Source organism: Agelaius phoeniceus, chromosome 11, assembly GCF_051311805.1.
Source record: "Agelaius phoeniceus isolate bAgePho1 chromosome 11, bAgePho1.hap1, whole genome shotgun sequence".
NCBI lineage: Eukaryota > Metazoa > Chordata > Aves > Passeriformes > Icteridae > Agelaius > Agelaius phoeniceus.
Genome location: NC_135275.1, coordinates 5,814,976 through 5,840,118, shown reverse-complemented (window position 1 = coordinate 5,840,118; position 25,143 = coordinate 5,814,976). Strand labels below are relative to the sequence as shown.

At 53.6% G+C, this 25,143-nt stretch overlaps 2 pseudogenes; both read left to right on the top strand.

Annotated features, from left to right (window-relative positions):
- Positions 1 to 3,867: 3,867 nt before the first annotated feature.
- LOC143695054 (E3 ubiquitin-protein ligase PHF7-like) lies at positions 3,868 to 6,547 on the top strand (annotated as a pseudogene).
- A 12,627-nt stretch (positions 6,548 to 19,174) lies between these two features.
- Positions 19,175 to 21,729, top strand: LOC143695053 (E3 ubiquitin-protein ligase PHF7-like; annotated as a pseudogene).
- Positions 21,730 to 25,143: the final 3,414 nt, after the last annotated feature.

Sequence of the window (25,143 nt, the reverse complement as noted above, 5' to 3'; positions counted from 1 at the left end):
AGAGGGACAAGTAAGACAAGAAACATTCAAACAGCAAATACTGAGAAGATGAAGAAAAAAGCCAAATTTTTCTAAGGTTTTCTAATGTTTGTTTTCTTCTCTGCACCTTTTGAAGATTGCCTATATCCTATTTCCATTGTTTTCTTTTTTCCTGTCTTGAGAATGAATTTTGCATTCTGGATATTTTAAGTCAGACATAAGACAAGTTCCATATTGCTTGGCAATCACGAAAAGGTAAGTTTAGAGGTAACATCCATTATCTTTGATGATTGGATCAGACTCAATTTTAAATAGCCTTGTATGTCATGCTCATATGCAAAGATGCTAGATTGATCCTTTGAAGGGCATTAAACCAAGAAACAAGTACTTCAAAAGCTCTGGAGGTGGCTGCCATGGTGAGTTTCCCTGAGGTGTCACAGCCCCAGGCCTGCTCCATGGCAGATTTCCTGAGGGCTGGCAGTCCCAGCCCCGTCCCATGGCCGGTTTCCCTGAGGTGTCACAGCCCCAGCCCCGCTCCATGGCCGGTTTCCCTGAGGTGTCACATCCCCATCCCACTCCATGGCCGGTTTCCCTGAGGTGTCACAGCCCCAGCCCCGCGCCATGGCCAGTTTCCCTGAGGTGTCACAGCCCCAGCCCCGCTCCATGGCCGGTTTTCCTGAGGTGTCACAGCCCCAGGCCTGCTCCATGGCCGGTTTCCCTGAGGTGTCACAGCCCCATCCCGCTCCATGGCCGGTTTCCCTGAGGTGTCACAGCCCCAGCCCCGCTCCATGGCCGGTTTCCCTGAGGGCTGGCAGTCCCAGTCCTGCTCCATGGCCAGGTTCCCTGGTCACTTTGAGGTGCTGTTCCTCTCTCTCTATGGGAGAAAGAAGAGGCCGGGGAGCTTGCAGAGCAGGCCTAGAGCCACGAGGGCTCTACTCCCTGCTCAGCCCTGCGTGAGCACTGCCCCTTCCCTCCTTCTCCTCCCGCTGTCAGCTCGTACTGACACTCGGCCTGAGCCCAGCGTTCCCTTTTGGGGCCAAGGGAAATCTCTGCTCCTGCCTCTGGCACAGGGCGCTCTGCCAGCAGGTCAGGGAAGGAGACAGCCCCAGAGAGAGGCGTGAGCAGTGGAGGAAAGCCAACATCACTGCAGTCTTGCAAAAGGGCACCAAGAAGGAGCCAGGAAAGTGCAGGCCCATCAGCCTCAGCTCCATCCCCAGAAAGGTGACAGAACAGCTCCTCTTGGATGCCATCTCTGAGCCTGTGCAGTAACAGGAATGGAAACCATGCTTGACCAATCCCACAGCCCCCTCTGCTGCAGTGACTGGCTGGGTTTGTGAGGGGAGAGCAGTGGTTGTTGTCAGCAGGGACTTCAGCAAGGCTTTGTCCCTGCCTCCCCTAACAGGCTCCTGAGGCAGCTCAGGGCCAGTGGGGCAGAGAAGTGGCCAGGGCAGCTCCAAACTCAGATCGCTGCGAGCTCAGGGGGCCGTGCTGGGGCCAGCCTTGTTTGCCTTATTCCCCAGTGACCTGGCAGAAGGGACAGAGCGCTGCCTCAGCGTTTGCTGATGGGACAGAACCGGGAGCAGGGGCTGAGGCACCACAAGGCTCTGCTGCATTCAGTGAGACCTGGACAGGCTTAGAGAGTTGAGCAGAGAGGGACCAATTGAAATTGCACTGGGGAAAGCCTCTAGAAGAGCTTCAGGCTCTGTAATTACCAGGAAACAGAAGTGTTTTAGTACACTGGAGTCTATAACGGTGTCTTGTACTGTCTAATCAGGGAAACCCCTGCTTCTGTGGGTGTTCCAGGACCAGTTCCTTGTATGTATGTCAAGAAAGTCTTGGAGAGAAACATGAATGAATTCAGAAACTTCCCCAGATATTATTTTGGATTTTCACAATTTTCTGGAATGCCAGGTGAAGTGTAAGGATGCCAAAAGGAAAGTGAAAGCAAACCAATAAATCTTTAAAACATCAGAAGCATCTCCAGTTTGTTCCTTGAAGAAGTTGCCAAACAATGTCACTTTTGAAATCCTTTGAAAGATCTAACAGGAAAAAGCATTGGCCAAAAGTGCTGCCCTGTGTTTCTGAACAGCAACATGCATTTTGTGTTGATGCAAGGTTTGTACCAGGGTTTGGGGTTTTTGTGTGTGTGTGTGCTTTGAATGTGAGTGTTTGCAGGACTATTAATAATTAGACCATGTACTGAAGAGAACATGTTACTGTGTTGTGCTGTCCAGTGCTGAAGAGGGTTGAGACAGAGCAGGTAGCTGTGTGTCTGTGTGTAACTTGCATGAGCAGCACCGGAGCAGTGCCCAGGGCCTGGAGAAGCAAACGGGTTCTTCCCGGTGCTGAGGACAAAGCGTCCAGAGCTCGGGATTGTCCGGCCAAGCTCTTCTGGCTCCTTGTGCTTTGAGCCCTGGCCAGGAGCCCTGCAGAGCCCCGGGTGCAGCTTCCCAACTTCCCCCTCTTCCTCTGCCTCCTCCCTTCCTCCAGGGTAAAGGCACTCCCTGGCATTGCACTGGCTGTGCCTCCATCCTAGACCAGGGAAGGGATCGTTTCCCAGCCAAGGTGGCTCTCCCATGGAGACAGGAAAATGGACAAACTCCTGCTGCCCCAGCATCAGGCAGGTGCAGGGTGTCCCTGCCTGTCAGCCCCTGCCCTGCTTCCCAGAGATCCCACTGCTTGTTCTAGAAGTCATGGATCTGGATTTCCAGGAGCATGTTTACAAAGACATCAATGACAAAAATTGACAAGAATTGTTTGTGCGTCTCTTCCTGATTTGTTTCCAAGGTATTTTCTAGTAGGAAAGCATGGACCAAACTGGCAAAGTTCCTATAATGCAGGAAACGAATGCTGCTGCCTTTGACTTGGGTTGAGAACCGTTGCAAGCACTCCTGTCGAACGTACACAGAACATTCTCAGTGAATTTTCTGAGTTTCCACAGAGTCAGTAGAAAAGATGACGTTTCTAAGGAGCTTAATACAAATTTTTCCATTTATATGAAATGTCAAAGTTATTAGTTCATAGGATGACAGGATAACAGAGGTCTGGAGGCAGCTGTGATGGTCTCCAGGTTTATCTCCTGTAGCCAGTGGTGATCAGCAGCAGCATCAAATCAGGTTCATCTTAGTTTTCTCCAGACAGGTCTTGAGGAAAACATCAGTTCACCTAGAGCAGGGATTGAATCTCTGCCGTGCAGGAGACTCCGCACGGGCTCTCTGGGCCACCGGCTGCCAGGGGCAGGAGCAGAGATTTCCCTTGGCCGGGGCCGGAGCCCTGGCGTGGCAGTGCCTGAACAGCACCTTCCTGCCTGCAGTACCACCCTCGATGGCTGCCCCAGGGCCTGGCATTTGACCCTGCACTTGCTGCAGGAGTCCTGGCCCTGGTTCCACCCTGAGCAAATGCTCGGACCCATCTCAGAGCCTCGGTGCCCGAGGGGGCCGCCACAAGTGGATGCCAGGGACCTGAGGCCATGGCTGCCCCAATTTTGGGTACACGGTGCTGATGTCAGAGTGGCCATTGTGACCTGTGCGACCAAGGCCACAAAAGGGAACGCTGGGCTCAGGCCGAGTGTCAGTGCGACCTGACGACGGGAGGAGAAGGTAGGGCAGGGACGTGGCTGCTCAGGGACCAGAGGGGCCCCACACCTCGGGGCTCTGGGCCTGTGCTGCAGGCTCACCTGCCTCTCCCTTCCCAGAATCAGCGGAGGAACAGCCAGAGGACACTGTGGTGTTCCTTAACGCAGCGACGGGAGGAGAAGGCGGACAGGAGCAGGGCTCACGCAGGGCTGAGCAGGGAGTAGAACCTCGTGGCTCTGGGCCTGTCCTGCAAACTCCCCCCCCCCACTCTTCTTCCTCCCATAGAGAGAGAGGACCAACACGTCGGGCGACTATGTCACTCCAGGAGAGGGACTCAGAGCAGACAGCTGCCATGGCTGACAGCAAGCAGGAGGGCCCTGGTGCCAGGGAGGCAGGTGAGGGCAAAGCAGCCCTGTGACAGCCTGGCCCAGGGGCTCTTGTTGCAGCAGGCAGTGTGGGGATCAGAGCAGAGGCAGGGGGAGGCAGGAGCTGCTCGGCCATGCCGGGGCCGGGGGCCTCCCTCCTGCCCAAGTCGGGCCCAGCTGGGCCAGGGGGCAGCTCCTGGGACAGCCGTGCCCGCAATGGCCCCTGCTGTGCAAGGCCTCCAGCCCTGCCCATCAGCCAGGCAGGGACAGAGCAGCCTTGGGGCCGATGCTGCTGCAGGCTCAGAGCCCCGCAGAGCTGCTCATGTCCGCTGCCACTGGCTCTGTCCCCTGCAGCCTGCATGCTGTGTCGCCGAGCCGAGGCTGACCCGGACGTGTGCGGTGACAAACTGGAGAAGGGTGGGCTCTGTGCCCACGTGTTCTGCATGGTGAGTGACTCCGGGCGCTCCCTCCACCGTTGCAATGAGCAGCTCCTGCCGCCCTCTCCTCATCAGCTCCTCCCCTTGCCTGCAGTTCTTCGCCACTCTACTATTTCGGCAAGAGATGGACTGCGTTGGACTCATGGGCTTTCTCCTTCGGGATCTCCTAATTGCAGTCCGGCGGGCGGCACAGAAGGTGAGAGCGTGACAAGAGCAGGGAGATTTGTGCCTGGCGAGGTTTGCCAGAGCTTAGCGCAGAGAGCAGGAAAGAAAGGCCGGCCCGACAGCCGCGACAAAGCCTGGCTCCCAGCAGCTGTGGCACAGAGGCCCTGGCACAGGAGCCTCCCTCCTCCACCAGGCGGCTCTGTGGGCTGGGACCCGGCAGCGGCCACATCCTGCGCCCTGCCCGGAGCCGTGGGGCTGCCAGGGGAGCCCTCGAGGCTGCTGCTGCTGCTGCTGATGGGGCTGCTTGGCTCTTTCCAGTACTGCTGCGTCTGCGGCCAGAGCGGGGCAACCATCATGTGCTGCAAGGAGTACTGTGACAGATGGTTCCACCTGCCCTGTGCCAAGGAGGGCGGCTGTGTCAATCAATACATTACCCCGTTCAGGTACCTCCTCTCCCTTTCTGGCCATCACTCGTGAAGGATCCAGCATTTCTCACTTTCCCCTTTGCTTTGCCCCCAGCTCCTTCTGCCCTGAGCACCGTCCAGAGCAGGAGGTGGAGGTGACTCCAGAGCCGGACACTGTTTGCCCCATCTGCATGGAGCCTGTGGAGGACAGAAAGACCTTCACAACCCTGGTGTGCCCAATGTGCAAAAGGGCCTGGTTCCACAGGGACTGCATCCAGGTTGGAGCCCTCCCCTCAGCCCTGGGGCACAGCAGGTGCTCAGCAGCAGCAGCAGCAGCAGCAGCAGGGCCTCGCTCACCCTGCCTGTGTTTGCCCTGCAGGGACAGGCCATGCGCGCTGGTCTTTTATGCCTCAAGTGCCCCCTGTGCAGAGACAGTGAGACATTCCTTGTCGACCTGTTTCTCTTGGGGATCCGAATCCCCTTCAGGTTGGTGTCCTTCTGCCTGGCCCACCAGCCAGGAGGGTACAAGTGCTGTGCTGTGCCAGGCCCTGCCCCAGGAGCCCTGGCCCTGCCCTGTCCCGTGAGTCTGGGCTTCAGCTTCGTGCCCAACTTGGAAAAGCGCTGGAGAAAGAGCAGGGACACCCTGGATCTCCATGAGGGGAGGGCAGCAGAAATTCATCATCTCTTCCTTTCTCCATCAGACAGCCGACATGGGAGGACAACGATGCCTTCGCGGAGCTAGGAGAGAGGCATGGCCAGTGCAATGCCAGGGATTGCCTTTACCCTGGAGGCAGAGAGGAGGCAGAGGAAGAGGGGTAAGTTGGGATGCTGCACCTGGGGCTCTGCAGGGAACCTGTGTCTCCACAAGGGCTCAAAGCGGGAAGAACCAGAAGCGTTTGGCCAGACAACCACCTTCTGGCACACTTTGTTCTCAGTGCTATGAGCCTGTTTCCCTCCCCAGGCCCTGGCAATTGCTCCTGTGCTCCTCCTGTGCTGCCGAGGGCACCCATAGGCGCTGCTCTGGCCTGAGAAACAGCATAGACAGATGGGAGTGTGACACCTGTGCTGGGCTTGGAACGGGTATGGGTCAAACCCCGGTGTCCCTGGGCTGGGGGCAGTGCCCAGGCCGGGCTTGGCAGAGTGCGTCCACTGCTGGAGGGCTGGGGGCACTGCTCTGGCCTGGCCTGGCCTGGGCCTGGGGGGCCTTTGACATTCCCGCTTGCCCTTACAGCCTCCAGGGTTGAGTCAGAGCTCAATGGCCCCAGGCTGGCCAGACAGTCAGGACTGGGGCCTTCTCATGGCTCCCCAGATTTGGAGGCCTTCAGCAGCAGCTCTCATAGCCGCAGGCCATTGGGTCTGGCGCACCAAATTCTGTCTGCAGAGACGAGCAGCCACAGCAGGCCCCAACACGCAGCATGGCAGCAGGTACTGCCATCCTCCTCGCTGGACAGCAGCAGCCCCAGCACATCAAGGTCACTGTACAGCAGCTCCCCTGACTCTGAGGACAGGGTCCATTCCAGACGTGCTGGGCCCGGCCGCGGGCGAAGCCGCTCTCGCCAGCAAGGTCGGGCCCCAAATCGACTTGTGCCCTTGAGGAGTCGGCGTTACAGGAGCAGCTGTAGAAGACCAAGGGCTGAGAGACCCCGACGAAGGGAGACACCTGCATGGGCGTCCCCCCAACACAACCGCTCCCGTCAGCAAGGTTGGGCCCAGAGTCCAGCTGTCCGCTCCAGGAGTCGCCATGAAAGGAGCAGCGAAACAGGGCCAAGAGCTGAGAGGCCCAGGCAAAGGGAGACATCGTCAGGGGCATCCCCCAGACGCAGTCGCTCCCGCCAGCAAGGTCAGGCCCCAAATCAACCCATCCAATCAAGGAGTCGCCGTGACAGAAGCAACAGAACAAGGCCAAGGACTGAGAGGCCCAGGCAAAGGGAGACATCTGCATGGACGTCCCCCAGACGCAGCCGCTCCCGCCAGCAAGGCTGGGCCCAGAGTCCACCTGTCCGGTCCAGGAGTCCGTGTGACAGGAACAGGGGGACAGGGCCAAGGTCTGAGAGGCCCAGGCAAAGGGAGCCACCATCACAGACATCCCACAGACACAGCCGTTCCCGCCAGCAAGGATGGGCCCAGAGTGCACCTGTCCGCTCCAGGAGTCGACGTGACAGGAGCAGTGGGACAGGGCCAAGGGCTGAGAGGCCCAGGCAAACGGAGCCACCATCACAGACATCCCCCAGACGCAGCCGCTCCCGCCAGCAAGGCTGGGCCCAGAGTCCACCTGTCCGGTCCAGGAGTCGCCGTGACAGGAGCAGCAGGACAAGGCCAAGGACTGAGAGGCCCAGGCGAAGGGACACGTCTTCGGGGATGCCCCCCAGACGCAGCCGCTCCCGCCAGCAGCGCCGGGCCTCGACTCAAACTGTGCGGTCCAGGAGTCGCCAGGACAGGAGCAGGAGGACAGCAGCGAGTGCTGAGAGGCCCAGGCGTAGGGGGACATGGTCGGGGACATCCCGCAGGAGCAGCCGCTCGCACCAGCGACGTCGGACCTCAGCTGGGACCTCCAACAGCAGCACGTAGCGTCATCTTTTCTTTCTAGTCCATGTGTTGCTTGCCGGAAGTGAAGGTGAGAACGCTCAGTGCAGGGACCTTGAGATGTGCAGGTCTGTGAGAAAACCATATCAGCTCTTAATGTTTCTATTGGCAGGAAAGAAGTCTGTGCTAAATACCTTGATTTCTGTGTACCCGTGTATTCAGTGAAAAGTCACTTAAGGATGTGGCTAATTACAAAGGACTCTTGTTCCTGCCTTTAGACTCCAACCTCTGATGTTTCCCCACTGCTTACCCTTGATAATGAACCACTCCTTAACGGGCTTGGATATGCTTAGGGAGACATTCAGAGCAAGGTGGCTCTTAGGGAAGCTGTCTCTGAAAAGGACGTGTGCTGTGTTGCTATCTTTGAACAATCTCATTTCAGTAAAGCCAAAAAAAGAAGAAAGAAGAGAGTGAGGCACTGCCTCAAGTGGCTGAAGACAACTTTGACAGTATTGCTGCGGATTTGAAAGACTTGATTGGACCTTCAAAGAACAAACCAGAATAGATGGAGGAAATACCCTGGGGCAAAGAGGATGCACAGGACTCTGCCCCAGGGTATTTCCCTTCCATTTGGGACCTTTGCCTGAGAACGACACAGCTCAGAAGCTGAGTACTTTCACGTTTTCCTACTTTGGAGGCACAGAGGAGTTGGGCATCAAAGAGGGCAACAGCAGAACCCTTCTAACATGCCATTGCTAAGGAAGAGCTTCTGGCAGGCACTGTAGGGCAATACAGTGTAAAGAAGGTCAGGGTCCAGGGGATTTTCAGCAGCAGAAGTCAGTAATTAGGAAGAAGCATTTTCATCTTCATTTCTGCTTGCCAGGGCTGTGGTAGATTAATGAGAGGTAACTCTTGCTTGCATCTCAGGAATTCTAAAGGCATGCTTTGAGAAGGCATTGGGGTTTCTGCTGAGTGGTGAAAAAGCTGGTTCTCATGCCCTGAATTCCTCAAACGGGGAAAAAGGTGACAAACCAGTCATATCAAGTTTCATAGAACCCAACAAGATTTTAAAGGAAATGTGCGTTAATGTAGAGGGAGGAGCAAAGTCCGGGAGCTGACCCCAAGATCCATGCGCATTCTGTTTGTTACTGAATTCTACTCTTGGACCTTTAGAAAAAAGAAACGGAATGACACATGATCTTTGGGGTGTCCTAACCTTAGATAAAATGAGGCCGTCTGAAATGAAGATGAAACAACATTAAATCGAGTCCCAGTCATGTAGGAGAGAAAAGAAACCGCGAGAAGTTATCCACAATATTAAAAAACCCAACGCAACAGCACAAAGCAACGAGTCCCCCACACTTGTGCTGAACTGAGAAGGTATTCATGGTCTTCTGAATGCAATGACAAATGTTTAAGAATACATAAGGGATCCCTAGAACAAAGTGGAGCAGAGATGTAGCTTAGAAAATCTGGCAGGGGCAGATTCTGTCCTTCCCAAATCTGTCTTCTCCACTCTAAGTATTTCACTTGAAAGGAGGAATTTTTCCTGACCAGTAGGGGAAGAATCTGGTTTTGGCTTTTTTTCTCTATGGGTGCTGTCATTGCAGAGCCTTATGCCCTTGGAACAATAAAGCCGGTAAAAGCCACATGGCAAGAGGATCCACGTTTCCAAGACAGCAGTTCTGAGGGTGATGATGAGCCTGAGATGTCAGAGATTGAACAGGACCAAGAAATGCAAGTTCCATTTCTCTTTGTTGTCTACTTGGCTGTAGTAGTTGGATGCTGTGGGAATATTAACTCAGGAAATGGGAAACGGACATTGCACACCTCTGAGCAACCAAAGTCATCTCGGAAAATCGTTTGTGCTGCACAGAGTCAAAACTCCCAGCAGCACATTTGATGTGAAGATGAATATGGGAAGAGAGAGTTGAGCACAAGAAATTAACTGGGTCATTTTGGTTGGACCAACTCCAAAGTGAGTTTGGCTAAAAGCCAAAGACACAGTCAGTTTTCTCTTTAAAAGTGGGTTTTATAAAATAGAAAGCTCTATTTGGGGTTCCTAGGGAATAAAGCTTTTCAATGTATACCATTTCTCTGAAGCACTAGAGTTTGAAGTCATGTTCATGGAATTTGATAGTACAATTTAGGATGCTCAAATCCCTTTGTCCTTGTCTAGGTTTCTTTCTTTACCACGCACAGGAAGTGCTAGAGTTTTTTTCTTCTCCAAAGATGATGAACGCCTAAGAGGTATGACAGAATTTCTTCAACCCCTTTTGTATTTTTTTTCCTTTTAAACCCTTCCTGGAATTCAGTGAGGAGGAAAAAATGCTGCCTAGTTATGAAAGTCTTCTAGTCAAAATTTGCCACCCTTATTTGTGATCCAAGTTGTGGTAGAATCCTGTGAGAAAGTCCTGGTAAAATAGGGGTCAAGCAGATTTCTGGCTTTCTTGTCTTTCAGACAATTACCGAATAGGAATCTGGACTTTTAGAGTTTACCAGAAGCTTAGTCACTTGTCAGGTTACCTAGACATTTTGGATCCTTTCAGGTATTTAAATCGTCTTTAACTTTTTCCTCTCTTTCTGGTGTTACCGTTAGAAACGTTTGAGTGTTCTTCTTGTGAGCCACGTATGTCCCTGTGGTTCTTTGTGCTAATGCATCTGGGGCTTTCTCTTCTGAATCCAGTCAATTTTGTATTTAGAAAGAAAGACAACAACAACCAAAGGAAACATACACACAGTGCCCAAAACCTGCACAGGCCACCAAAACAATTGCTGGTTCTATTTTGTAGACTAGAGTCTTAAGACAAGCTTAAAGGATGTGCCTTCCATGAGACTGATGAGATAACTGTGATGAAAGGCACTGCTGTGTTCACACAGTTAGCGGCCTGCAATCTTCCAGCCAGCCTGATTTACAGGGTGTGTTGAAATGGAGAGCTCAGGCCTCAGCAGGCCTCAGTTCTGGGGGAAGGTGTGGGGTGCTGGTGCTGAGCTTCAAATGAAAGAGCTGCAATTTCACTGCAATTCAGATTGCAGCATGTTGAGGAAAACTGCTGCTGCCTTTCTTTCCATGTTCTTAGCACAGCAGGCCGCAGTAGGGAACATTTCTGCTGAAGCCAAGGTGTGGTGGGGGGCAGGAGAACAGGAAGGATGGTGAAGAATTGATTTCTGATTTTAGTGCTGTGTTGGTCATGATTGTTAGGAGCAGCAGCACAATCACAAGCGTTTAAGCCTATTAATTGGTTGTTTCTTTTGTGCAGAGGGTCCACAGTTATTTTGTAGATTGGTAGAACTCAGGGAAGAGAAAGAGGGTTAGGAAGACAAACGTAGATTATTGCTTGAGGTGAGTATGTAACATCTGTTCCCTGGTAAGTCTGGGGGAAAGCTGAGCCTGGGGAGGGATTGCAGGTATGAATGTGCATGCAAAATGAATTCAGGACCTCGAGAAGAGCTTTAAATTTGTAATGAAGAGGGAAGAGAAGTTTTTTAGTGTAGCGGTGTGTAGAACATCTCGTTGTGTGGTCCAGTCAGGTAAACCACTACATCTCTGTATGTTACAGGTGCAGCTACTTAACTGTATGTAAGGATAGTGAATGTAGAGACTTCTCCTAATAGTGGATTCAGAAACTTCTTGGAAGAATTTGTTAGATTTTCATTATTTTCTGGAACGCCAAAGGAAGCATAAGGATAGCCTATAGGAAGTGCAAGCAAACCAATAAACCTTTTACTGATTAGAAGCGAGTCACGTTTGTTTCTTGAAGGAGTTGCCAAACAACGTTACTTTCAAAATCCTTTCAAAGGTCTAACAGGGATCAATAGCAGCAAACCCTGTTAGGCCGTGTTTGGGAGCTGGGGCTGAGGCTCTTGTGTCATGGGGAGCCACGGGAAGGCTCCAGTCCTGACTGTGCGGCCAGGGCGGGGCCATGGAGCTCCAGCCCATCCCTGGTGGATGCAAGGGCAAGCAGGAATGTCAAGGGACCCCAGGGCCGGGCCAGGCCAGGCCAGAGCAGTGCCCCCAGCCCTCCAGGAGCGGATGGGCTCTGCCAAGCCCAGCCTGGGCACTGCCCCCAGCCCAGGGACAGGCGGGTGCTTTGCCCAAGAGCCGTGCCCAGAGCAGCAGAGCTGTCACAGCCCCAGCTGGTTCTGCTCTGCGTCAGGCCCGAGCAGGGCCCGTGGGTGCCCTGGGCAGTGCAGGAGCAGCACAGGAGCAGCTGCCAGGGCCTGGGGAGGCACAGGGGTCAGCCTCGGCTCGGTGACACAGCATGCAGGCTGCAGGGGACAGAGCCAGTGGCAGCGGGCATGAGCAGCTCTGCGGGGCTCTGAGCATGCAGCAGCATCGGCCCCAAGGCTGCTCTGTCCCTGCCTGGCTGATGGGCAGGGCTGGAGGCTTGCAGAGCAGGGGCCATTGTGGGCATGGCTGTCCCAGGAGCTGCCTCCTGGCCCAGCTGGGCCCCACTTGGGCAGGAGGGAGGCTCCCAGCACCCGCATGGCTGAGCAGCTCCTGCCTCCGCCTGCGTCTGCTCTGATCCCCACACTGCCTGCTGCCACAAGAGCCCCTGGGCCAGGCTGTCAGAGGGCTGCTTTGCCCTCACCTGCCTCCCTGGCACCAGGGCCCTCCTGCTTGCTGCCAGCCATGGCCGGTGTCTGCGCTGAGTCCCCTCTCCTCCAGTGACATGGTCACTTTGAGGTTTTTATTTCTGTCTAACTATGCGGGAAAGAAGAGTGGAGGGGAGTTTGCAGAGCAGGCCCAGAGCCACGAGGCTCTACTCCCTGCTCAGCCCTGCGTGAGCCCTGCTCCTGTCCACCTTCTGCTCCCGTTGTTGCGTTGAGGAACACTGCAGTGTCCTCTGGCTGTTCCTTCGCTGATTCTGGGGAGAGGCAGGTGAGCCTGCAGCACAGGCCCAGAGCCCCGAGGATTTGTTTCATGTTTTAACCTGCATGGATCTCCTTTTAGGATAGGTGGAGAAAAAGGAGCAGGCTGCTGAAGTTGCTTCAGTTTCTACCACAAAAAGCAATGTGTTTGTACCACCTACTAGCAGAAAACACCTGTTTTCCAACAGCCTATTACTAAAAATTTGCCTTTCCATGGAACCAGCAGGAACGCATCAGGGATCAGCATCCATTGGCAGAACAATGACTTTTACTAACTACTTACTACAGAACTACTAAAAAGCGGAACACTACTTTTACTAACTGATGGCTTCCATGAAATCTAAGCACTCAACTCCCTTTATGTGGCATATGTGAAGGACAACTGCAAGAAATCCTGCTATTAAATTCATAGCACTGGACAAAGAAATACCTGACTGCTTTTTCAGAGTTTAATGCACTAACAAAATGACACAGGCAGACCTTTTTCTTGTCGAAACTTTTTGAACGTTTTTTCACACCCTCATGTTCCTCCTGATATAGTTGAGATTATCTAAGTAATTAGATTTGGTATCTTTTCAGGCTTCCCATTCATGCCCTGAATATTTTGCCAGACCATCCTTTTTTTTTTCAATTCTGTGGTTTCCCTCTGGTGTTTTAAATCAGATGTTTCAGTATTTTACTATCTGTGGTGCTACTCTCTCGGATCTAGTGAAGAGGGCCAAGCAGTGCCGGTCTGCCGGCAGGTCCCAGGCGTCGCTCCTGCTGGCGGCCCCGGGGCAGGAGCGACGCCGGCGCTGCCATGGCCGGGCTTCCCTCAGGTGTCGGCACTGCCAGCCCGGCTCTGCCCAGCGGCCCCGGCGCTGCCATGGCCGGGCTTCCCTCAGGTGTCGGCACTGCCAGCCCGGCTCTGCCCAGCGGCCCCGGCGCTGCCATGGCCGGGCTTCCCTCAGGTGTCGGCACTGCCAGCTCGGCTCTGCCCAGCGGCCCCGGCGCTGCCATGGCAGAGCTTCCCTCAGGTGTCGGCACTGCCAGCTCGGCTCTGTCGGGGGCTCTGGCACCGCCACGGCGCACGGCAGCTCTGGCACTGCAGCCTCGGCCAGCAGCCCGATCTGCGGACTGGGACCCCGCAGCGGCCGCACGCTTCTCCCTGAGCCCGAGCAGCGACTGCACCCTCCCAACAGCGCGCCGGGAATGCGCCCACGGCCAGCGCGGGCTCGGCTCTGGGCAGGAACCGCCCCGCCCCTCACACCCGCCCGCCCCTTCCCGCCCTCCGGCCCCGCCGCGCGGCGCCCGCGCTGTCATGGCGGCTCTCGCCCACAAGGCAGCGCCCTGAGCCCTGCAATGGCGCCGGCAACGTTCTGGCACTCTGGAAGGCGCGGGCGGGCACCTCTTGCAAACTGGGCCATACGTCCCATTTCCTGAAGAAAACACGTCCTGTCATGCCTGGCCTCTACACACTTCCGAGCCTGCTCAACAAGAACAGACGTTTAACCTGTGACACACATAGCAGCCTACAAGCTCGAACTGATGGCCAGGTGTTAGAAAAGCAAAGTACTTGTTGCTAGAATTGTCTTTTAAGACTCAGGGCTGGGCAAGTTTCACTGATCTCAGACCCAGAAGGAGGTTGACAAAGCTTGGGAAGAAGGATGCCCACTGATAGTGGACACAAAGCATGCAGAATTTAGGCGCAATAAGGACATCTGCTAGAACTGCCAAGATAAAGAAAACATTCATGAAGCCAACTCAGGAAATATGCTGAGATGAGCACCAGCTGGGTAAAATAGAGTGTGATGTTTGCAGGCAACAGGACTTTGGCACCCAGATTATCCTGGGGCTGGCCATGGGATGGTTCTGATCACCAGAACACATGAAAAGACGGTGCAGTGCAAGTGCTGGGCATTGTGCTTCATAGAACCCAGATGAAAAAGCTGGGGAGACTGTGCTGGATTCTTGTGTGGTATCTGCCCCTTCTGTGTAAAATGCCAATCACTTGTTTTAAAATTTTAAAAGTAATAAATTAGTTACAAAAATAGTAATAAAAATTAGAGAAATAAGAATTTGGACAATTAAGAGTTAGGACAATAAAGGACAATAAAAAAGGCCAAGAATTACAGATGTCTGGGTGCTCTGCTCTGCCTCAGAACACACTTTGCTAACAAAGGATTAACCCTTACAAGTAATAGCCTGTTGCATATACATATATCTCATACACGATGCCAAAATTCTTTTCAAACAATGGGTGTTTTCTTGTGAGTGTCAACCCCTCCCTCATCTTGTAAATCAATTGTCTTGGTCCCTCAAAGTCTGGTTCTTCCCCATAAGGAGGCAATATTTCTTCTCTTAGAGTTTTGGTGTCTTGTTACTGTTATCTCTGCTTGAGCTATTTAGAAAAAGTATCTTTCACAGTTTCTGTAGCCTAAAACTATATTCACCACACTACTTTAAAAGATTAGTATAGGACTACAAAAAAGGATTAATACAACATAACTTTCCAACATAACACATATAGTATTAATTTTAATATTTGCGAAAAGCCAATCATATAATACGCATTTTTCACACCTTCTCTGCTCCTTCTTCTTCTCAAAATATATTGTACACCTGACTAAAAAAACCTACTTAGAGCCATGCTCAGTGCCTTATTCTGAAAACTTACAGCTGACTTACAGGTTTAGCACCTTACAGAGCAGGTTTGAGGCCCTGGAACTGGAAGGACAGACAAGTGATGAAGTGGGCACAAGTCCTTCTGGAATAGAGGGGGCACCTAGGGCAAGTCAGCCAACACCATGCATCGTGACCACCTCTGTTCCAGGGGAAGGCAGGGTCCTTGCAGGCCTTCCCAAAAGCATCTCAAGGGAAGGTTTCCATCTCCCCCTGCCCTGTTTCCTTGACTTTAGTTGAATCTTTCTCTGACAGAAAGACAGGAAGCTCAGGTGTGTTAGGAGATTAGTGTGAGCATTGGCAGAGGTGAATGGTGAGGAATCCAGAGGCTTGTGCAACTCTCTTCCATGAAGAGTCCCTTGTTGTATATTTCCAATAAACCAGAGCTGAAATGGCAAGGCAGCGATTGGGGAAATACAGCACTGAGACAATAAAGCTGTAACATGCCTTGTTTTGAGAGGGACAAGTAAGACAAGAAACATTCAAACAGCAAATACTGAGAAGATGAAGAAAAAGCCAAATTTTTCTAAGGTTTTCTAATGTTTGTTTTCTTCTCTGCACCTTTTGAAGATTGCCTATATCCTATTTCCATTGTTTTCTTTTTTCCTGTCTTGAGAATGAATTTTGCATTCTGGATATTTTAAGTCGGACATAAGACAAGTTCCATATTGCTTGGCAATCATGAAAAGGTAAGTTTAGAGGTAACATCCATTATCTTTGATGATTGGATCAGACTCAATTTTAAATAGCCTTGTATGTCATGCTCATATGCAAAGATGCTAGATTGATCCTTTGAAGGGCATTAAACCAAGAAACAAGTACTTCAAAAGCTCTGGAGGTGGCTGCCATGGTGAGTTTCCCTGAGGTGTCACAGCCCCAGTCCTGCTCCATGGCGGATTTCCTGAGGGCTGGCAGTCCCAGTCCCGTTCCATGGCCGGTTTCCCTGAGGTGTCACAGCCCCAGCCCCGCTCCATGGCCGGTTTCCCTGAGGTGTCACAGCCCCATCCCGCTCCATGGCCGGTTTCCCTGAGGTGTCACAGCCCCATCCCGCTCCATGGCCGGTTTCCCTGAGGTGTCACAGCCCCAGCCCCGCTCCATGGCCGGTTTCCCTGAGGGCTGGCAGTCCCAGTCCTGCTCCATGGCCAGGTTTCCTGGTCACTTTGAGGTGCTGTTCCTCTCTCTCTATGGGAGAAAGAAGAGGCCGGGGAGCTTGCAGAGCAGGCCTAGAGCCACGAGGGCTCTACTCCCTGCTCAGCCCTGCGTGAGCCCTGCTCCTTCCCTCCTTCTCCTCCCGCTGTCAGGTCGCACTGACAGTCGGCCTGAGCCCAGTGTTCCCTTTTGGGGCCAAGGGAAATCTCTGCTCCTGCCTCTGGCACAGGGCGCTCTGCCAGCAGGTCAGGGAAGGAGACAGCCCCAGAGAGAGGCATGAGCAGTGGAGGAAAGCCAACATCACTGCAGTCTTGCAAAAGGGCACCAAGAAGGAGCCAGGAAAGTGCAGGCCCATCAGCCTCAGCTCCATCCCCAGAAAGGTGACAGAACAGCTCCTCTTGGATGCCATCTCTGAGCCTGTGCAGTAACAGGAATGGAAACCATGCTTGACCAATCCCACAGCCCCCTCTGCTGCAGTGACTGGCTGGGTTTGTGAGGGGAGAGCAGTGGTTGTTGTCAGCTGGGACTTCAGCAAGGCTTTGTCCCTGCCTCCCCTAACAGGTTCCTGAGGCAGCTCAGGGCCAGTGAGGCAGAGAAGTGGCCAGGGCAGCTCCAAACTCAGATCGCTGCGAGCTCAGGGGGCCGTGCTGGGGCCAGCCTTGTTTGCCTTATTCCCCAGTGACCTGGCAGAAGGGACAGAGCGCTGCCTCAGCGTTTGCTGATGGGACAGAACCGGGAGCAGGGGCTGAGGCACCACAAGGCTCTGCTGCCCTTCACTGAGACCTGACAGGCTTAGAGAGTTGAGCAGAGAGGGACCAATTGAAATTGCACTGGGGAAAGCCTCTAGAAGAGCTTCAGGCTCTGTAATTACAAGGCAACAGAAGTGTTTTAGTATACTGGAGTCTATAACGGTGTCTTGTAATGTCGAGTCAGGGAAACCCCTGCTTCTGTGGGTGTTCCAGGACCAGTTCCTTGTATGTATGTCAAGAATGTCTTGGAGAGAAACATGAATGAATTCAGAAACTTCCCCTGATATTATTTTGGATTTTCACAATTTTCTGGAATGCCAGGTGAAGTGTAAGGATGCCAAAAGGAAAGTGAAAGCAAACCAATAAATCTTTAAAACATCAGAAGCCTCTCCAGTTTGTTCCTTGAAGAAGTTGCCAAACAATGTCACTTTTGAAATCCTTTGAAAGATCTAACAGGAAAAAGCATTGGCCAAAAGTGCTGCCCTGTGTTTCTGAACAGCAACATGCATTTTGTGTTGACGCAAGGTTTGTACCAGGGTTTGGGATCTGTGTGTGTGTGTGTGCTTTGAATGTGTGTCTTTGCAGGACTATTAATAATTAGACCATGTACTGAAGAGAACATGTTACTGTGTTGTGCTGTCCAGTGCTGAAGAGGGTTGAGACAGAGCAGGTAGCTGTGTGTCTGTGTGTAACTTGCATGAGCAGCACCGGAGCAGTGCCCAGGGCCTGGAGAAGCAAACGGGTTCCCGGTGCTGAGGACAAAGCGTCCAGAGCTCGGGATTGTCCGGCCAAGCTCTTCTGGCTCCTTGTGCTTTGAGCCCTGGCCAGGAGCCCTGCAGAGCCCCGGGTGCAGCTTCCCAACTTCCCCCTCTTCCTCTGCCTCCTCCCTTCCTCCAGGGTAAAGGCACTCCCTGGCATTGCACTGGCTGTGCCTCCATCCTAGACCAGGGAAGGGATCGTTTCCCAGCCAAGGTGGCTCTCCCATGGAGACAGGAAAATGGACAAACTCCTGCTGCCCCAGCATCAGGCAGGTGCAAGGTGTCCCTGCCTGTCAGCCCCTGCCCTGCTTCCCAGAGATCCCACTGCTTGTTCTAGAAGTCATGGATCTGGATTTCCAGGAGCATGTTTACAAAGACATCAATGACAAAAATTGACAAGAATTGTTTGTGCGTCTCTTCCTGATTTGTTTCCAAGGTATTTTCTAGTAGGAAAGCATGGACCAAACTGGCAAAGTTCCTATAATGCAGGAAAAGCATCCTCCTGCCTTTGACTTGGGTTGAGAACCGTTGCAAGCACTCCTGTCAAACGTACACAGAACATTCTCAGTGAATTTTCTGAGTTTCCACAGAGTCAGTAGAAAAGATGACGTTTCTAAGGAGCTTAATACAAATTTTTCCATTTATATGAAATGTCAAAGTTATTAGTTCATAGGATGACAGGATAACAGAAGTCTGGAGGCAGCTGTGGTGGTCTCCAGGTTTATCTCCTGTAGCCAGTGGTGATCAGCAGCAGCATCAAATCAGGTTCATCTTAGTTTTCTCCAGACAGGTCTTGAGGAAAACATCAGTTCACCTAGAGCAGGGATTGAATCTCTGCCGTGCAGGAGACTCCGCACGGGCTCTCTGGGCCACCGGCTGCCAGGGGCAGGAGCAGAGATTTCCCTTGGCCGGGGCCGGAGCCCTGGCGTGGCAGTGCCTGAACAGCACCTTCCTGCCTGCAGTACCACCCTCGATGGCTGCCCCAGGGCCTGGCATTTGACCCTGCACTTGCTGCAGGAGTCCTGGCCCTGGTTCCACCCTGAGCAAACGCTCGGACCCATCTCAGAGCCTCGGTGCCCGAGGGGGCCGCCACAAGTGGATGCCAGGGACCTGAGGCCATGGCTGCCCCAATTTTGGGTACACGGTGCTGATGTCAGAGTGGCCATTGTGACCTGTGCGACCAAGGCCACAAAAGGGAACGCTGGGCTCAGGCTGAGTGTCAGTGCGACCTGACGACGGGAGGAGAAGGTAGGGCAGGGACGTGGCTGCTCAGGGACCAGAGGGGCCCCACACCTCGGGGCTCTGGGCCTGTGCTGCAGGCTCACCTGCCTCTCCCTTCCCAGAATCAGCGGAGGAACAGCCAGAGGACACTGTGGTGTTCCTTAACGCAGCGACGGGAGGAGAAGGCGGACAGGAGCAGGGCTCACGCAGGGCTGAGCAGGGAGTAGAGCCTCGTGGCTCTGGGCCTGTCCTGCAAACTCCCCCCCCCCACTCTTCTTCCTCCCATAGAGAGAGAGGACCAACACCTGAAGCGACAATGTCACTCCAGGAGAGGGACTCAGCACAGACACCGGCCATGGCTGGCAGCAAGCAGGAGGGCCCTGGTGCCAGGGAGGCAGGTGAGGGCAAAGCAGCCCTCTGACAGCCTGGCCCAGGGGCTCTTGTTGCAGCAGGCAGTGTGGGGATCAGAGCAGAGGCAGGGGGAGCTGCTCGGCCATGCCGGGGCCGGGAGCTTCCCTCCTGCCCATGTCGGGCCCAGCTGGGCCAGGGGGCAGCTCCTGGGACAGCCGTGCCCGCAATGTCCCCTGCTGTGCAAGGCCTCCAGCCCTGCCCATCAGCCAGGCAGGGACAGAGCAGCCTTGGGGCCGATGCTGCTGCATGCTCAGAGCCCCGCAGAGCTGCTCATGCCCGCTGCCACTGGCTCTGTCCCCTGCAGCCTGCATGCTGTGTCGCCGAGCCGAGGCTGACCCGGACATGTGCGGTGACAAACTGGAGAAGGGTGGGCTCTGTGCCCACGTTTTCTGCATGGTGAGTGACTCCAGGCGCTCCCTCCACCGTTGCAATGAGCAGCTCCTGCCGCCCTCTCCTCATCAGCTCCTCCCCTTGCCTGCAGCTCTTCGCCACTCTTCTATCTCGCCAAGAAAACCACCGCGTTGGACTCATGGGCTTTCTCCCTCGGGATCTCCTAATTGCAGTCCGGCGGGCGGCACAGAAGGTGAGAGCGTGACAAGAGCAGGGAGATTTGTGCCTGGCGAGGTTTGCCAGAGCTTAGCACAGAGAGCAGGAAAGAAAGGCCGGCCCGACAGCCGCGACAAAGTCTGGCTCCCAGCAGCTGTGGCACAGAGGCCCTGGCACAGGAGCCTCCCTCCTCCACCAGGCGGCTCTGTGGGCTGGGACCCGGCAGCGGCCACATCCTGCGCCCTGCCCGGAGCCGTGGGGCTGCCAGGGGAGCCCTCGAGGCTGCTGCTGCTGCTGCTGATGGGGCTGCTTGGCTCTTTCCAGTACTGCTGCGTCTGCGGCCAGAGCGGGGCAACCATCGTGTGCTGCAAGGAGTACTGTGACAGATGGTTCCACCTGCCCTGTGCCAAGGAGGGCGGCTGTGTCAATGTATACGTTACTCCGTTCAGGTACCTCCTCTCCCTTTCTGGCCATCACTGGGGAAGGATCCAGCGTTTCTCACTTTCCCCTTTGCTTTGCCCCCAGCTCCTTCTGCCCTGAGCACCGTCCAGAGCAGGAGGTGGAGGTGACTCCAGAGCCGGACACCGTTTGCCCCATCTGCATGGAGCCTGTGGAGGACAGAAAGACCTTCACAACCCTGGTGTGCCCAACGTGCAAAAGGGCCTGGTTCCACAGGGACTGCATCCAGGTTGGAGCCCTCCCCTCAGCCCTGGGGCACAGCAGGTGCTCAGCAGCAGCAGCAGCAGCAGCAGCAGGGCCTCGCTCACCCTGCCTGTGTTTGCCCTGCAGGGACAGGCCATGCGCGCTGGTCTTTTATGCCTCAAGTGCCCCCTGTGCAGAGACAGTGGGGAATTCCCTGTTGAAATGTTCATCTTGGGGATCCGAATCCCCTTCAGGTTGGTGTCCTTCTGCCTGGCCCACCAGCCAGGAGGGTACAAGTGCTGTGCTGTGCCAGGCCCTGCCCCAGGAGCCCTGGCCCTGCCCTGTCCCGTGAGTCTGGGCTTCAGCTTCGTGCCCAACTTGGAAAAGCGCTGGAGAAAGAGCAGGGACACCCTGGATCTCCATGAGGGGAGGGCAGCAGAAATTCATCATCTCTTCCTTTCTCCATCAGACAGCCGACATGGGAGGACAACGATGCCTTCGCGGAGCTAGGAGAGAGGCATGGCCAGTGCAATGCCAGGGATTGCCTTTACCCTGGAGGCAGAGAGGAGGCAGAGGAAGAGGGGTAAGTTGGGATGCTGCACCTGGGGCTCTGCAGGGAACCTGTGTCTCCACAAGGGCTCAAAGCGGGAAGAACCAGAAGCGTTTGGCCAGACAACCACCTTCTGGCACACTTTGTTCTCAGTGCTATGAGCCTGTTTGCCTCCCCAGGCCCTGGCAATTGCTCCTGTGCTCCTCCTGTGCTGCCGAGGGCACCCATAGGCGCTGCTCTGGCCTGAGAAACAGCACACACAGATGGGAGTGTGACACCTGTGCTGGGCTCGGAACATGTATGAGTCAAAGCCCCCCTGTGTCCCTGGGCTGGGGGCAGTGCCCAGGCCGGGCTTGGCAGAGTGCGTCCACTGCTGGAGGGCTGGGGGCACTGCTCTGGCCTGGCCTGGCCTGGCCTGGGCCTGGGGGGCCTTTGACATTCCCGCTTGCCCTTACAGCCTCCAGGGTTGAGTCAGAGCTCAATGGCCCCAGGCTGGCCAGACAGTCAGGACTGGAATCTGCTCATGGCTCCTTAGAATCTGAGGCCATCATGCCCAGCTCCCACAGCCCTGTGCCATTGGTGCTGGTTTCCCCATCGCCATCTCCAGAGACGAGCAGCCACAGCAGGCCTCAACACGCAGCGTGGCAGCAGGCGCTGCCATCTTCCTCACTGGACACCAGGAGAATCAGCAGATCAAGGTCAACATGCAGCAGGTCCTCTGACCCTGAGAACTGGGTCCATTCCAGACGTTCTGGGCCCGGCCGCAGGCAAAGCCGCTCTCGCCAGCAAGGTCGGGCCCAGAGTCCATGTGTCCGCTCCAGGAGTCCCCGTGACAGGAACAGTGGGACAGGGCCAAGGTCTGAGAGGCCCAGGCAAAGGGAGACACCTGCACGGACGTCCCCCAGACGCAGCCGCTCCCACCAGCAAGGTCGGGCCCAGAGTCCCCCTGTCCGCTCCAGGAGTCCCTGTGACAGGAGCAGGGGGACAGGGCCATGGGCTGAGAGGCCCAGGCAAACGGAGCCACCATCACAGGCATCCCCCAGACACAGCCGCTCCCACCAGCAAGGTCGGGCCCAGAGTGCACCTGTCCGCTCCAGGAGTCGACGTGACAGGAGCAGTGGGACAGGGCCAAGGGCTGAGAGGCCCAGGCAAACGGAGCCACCATCACAGACATCCCCCAGACACAGCCGCTCCCGCCAGCAAGGCTGGGCCCAGAGTCCACCTGTCCGGTCCAGGAGTCGCCGTGGCAAGAGCAGCAGGAAAAGGCGAAGGACTGAGAGGCCCAGGCGAAGGGACACGTCATCGGGGACGCCCCCCAGACGCAGCCGCTCCCGCCAGCAGCGCCGGGCCTCGACTCAAACTGTGCGGTCCAGGAGTCGCCAGGACAGGAGCAGGAGGACAGCAGCGAGTGCTGAGAGGCCCAGGCGTAGGGGGACATGGTCGGGGACATCCCGCAGGAGCAGCCGCTCGCACCAGCGACGTCGGACCTCAGCTGGGACCTCCAACAGCAGCACGTAGCGTCATCTTTTCTTTCTAGTCCATGTGTTGCTTGCCGGAAGTGAAGGTGAGAACGCTCAGTGCAGGGACCTTGAGATGTGCAGGTCTGTGAGAAAACCATATCAGCTCTTGATGTTTCTATTGGCAGGAAAGAAGTCTGTGCTAAATACCTTGATTTCTGTGTACCCGTGTATTCAGTGAAAAGTCACTTAAGGATGTGGCTAATTACAAAGGACTCTTGTTCCTGCCTTTAGACTCCAACCTCTGATGTTTCCCCACTGCTTACCCTTGATAATGAACCACTCCTTAACGGGCTTGGATATGCTTAGGGAGACATTCAGAGCAAGGTGGCTCTTAGGGAAGCTGTCTCTGAAAAGGACGTGTGCTGTGTTGCTATCTTTGAACAATCTCATTTCAGTAAAGCCAAAAAAAGAAGAAAGAAGAGAGTGAGGCACTGCCTCAAGTGGCTGAAGACAACTTTGACAGTATTGCTGCGGATTTGAAAGACTTGATTGGACCTTCAAAGAACAAACCAGAATAGATGGAGGAAATACCCTGGGGCAAAGAGGATGCACAGGAATCTGCCCCAGGGTATTTCCCTTCCATTTGGGACCTTTGCCTGAGAACGACACAGCTCAGAAGCTGAGTACTTTCACGTTTTCCTACTTTGGAGGCACAGAGGAGTTGGGCATCAAAGAAGGCAACAGCAGAACCCTTCTAACATGCCATTGCTAAGGAAGAGCTTCTGGCAGGCACTGTAGGGCAATACGGTGTAAAGAAGGTCAGGGTCCAGGGGATTTTCAGCAGCAGAAGTCAGTTATTAGGCAGAAGCATTTTGATCTTCATTTCTGCTTGCCAGGGCTGTGGTAGATTAATGAGAGGTAACTCTTGCTTGCATCTCAGGAATTCTAAAGGCATGCTTTGAGAAGGCATTGGGGTTTCTGCTGAGTGGTGAAAAAGCTGGTTCTCATGCCCTGAATTCCTCAAACGGGGAAAAAGGTGACAAACCAGTCATATCAAGTTTCATAGAACCCAACAAGATTTTAAAGGAAATGTGCGTTAATGTAGAGGGAGGAGCAAAGTCCGGGAGCTGACCCCAAGATCCATGCGCATTCTGTTTGTTACTGAATTCTACTCTTGGACCTTTAGAAAAAGGAAACAGAATGACACATGATCTTTGGGGTGTCCTAACCTTAGATAAAATGAGGCCGTCTGAAATGAAGATGAAACAACATTAAATCGAGTCCCAGTCATGTAGGAGAGAAAAGAAACCGCGAGAAGTTATCCACAATATTAAAAAACCCAACGCAACAGCACAAAGCAACGAGTCCCCCACACTTGTGCTGAACTGAGAAGGTATTCATGGTCTTCTGAATGCAATGACAAATGTTTAAGAATACATAAGGGATCCCTAGAACAAAGTGGAGCAGAGATGTAGCTTAGAAAATCTGGCAGGGGCAGATGCTGTCCTTCCCAAATCTGTCTTCTCCACTCTAAGTATTTCACTTGAAAGGAGGAATTTTTCCTGACCAGTAGGGGAAGAATCTGGTTTTGGCTTTTTTTCTCTATGGGTGCTGTCATTGCAGAGCCTTATGCCCTTGGAACAATAAAGCCGGTAAAAGCCACATGGCACGTGGATCCACGTTTCCAAGACAGCAGTTCTGAGGGTGATGATGAGCCTGAGATGTCAGAGATTGAACAGGACCAAGAAATGCAAGTTCCATTTCTCTTTGTTGTCTACTTGGCTGTAGTAGTTGGATGCTGTGGGAATATTAACTCAGGAAATGGGAAACGGACATTGCACACCTCTGAGCAACCAAAGTCATCTCGGAAAATCGTTTGTGCTGCACAGAGTCAAAACTCCCAGCAGCACATTTGATGTGAAGATGAATATGGGAAGAGAGAGTTGAGCACAAGAAATTAACTGGGTCATTTTGGTTGGACCAACTCCAAAGTGAGTTTGGCTAAAAGCCAAAGACACAGTCAGTTTTCTCTCTAAAAGTGGGTTTTGTAAAATAAAAAGCTCTATTTGGGGTTCCTAGGGAATAAAGCTTTTCAATGTATACCATTTCTCTGAAGCACTAGAGTTTGAAGTCATGTTCATGGAATTTGATAGTACAATTTAGGATGCTCAAATCCCTTTGTCCTTGTCTAGGTGTCTTTCTTTACCACGCACAGGAAGTGCTAGAGTTTTTTTCTTCTCCAAAGATGATGAACGCCTAAGAGGTATGACAGAATTTCTTCAACCCCTTTTGTATTTTTTTTCCTTTTAAACCCTTCCTGGAATTCAGTGAGGAGGAAAAAATGCTGCCTAGTTATGAAAGTCTTCTAGTCAAAATTTGCCACCCTTATTTGTGATCCAAGTTGTGGTAGAATCCTGTGAGAAAGTCCTGGTAAAATAGGGGTCAAGCAGATTTCTGGCTTTCTTGTCTTTCAGACAATTACCGAATAGGAATCTGGACTTTTAGAGTTTACCAGAAGCTTAGTCACTTGTCAGGTTACCTAGACATTTTGGATCCTTTCAGGTATTTAAATCATCTTTAACTTTTTCCTCTCTTTCTGGTGTTACCGTTAGAAACGTTTGAGTGTTCTTCTTGTGAGCCACGTATGTCCCTGTGGTTCTTTGTGCTAATGCATCT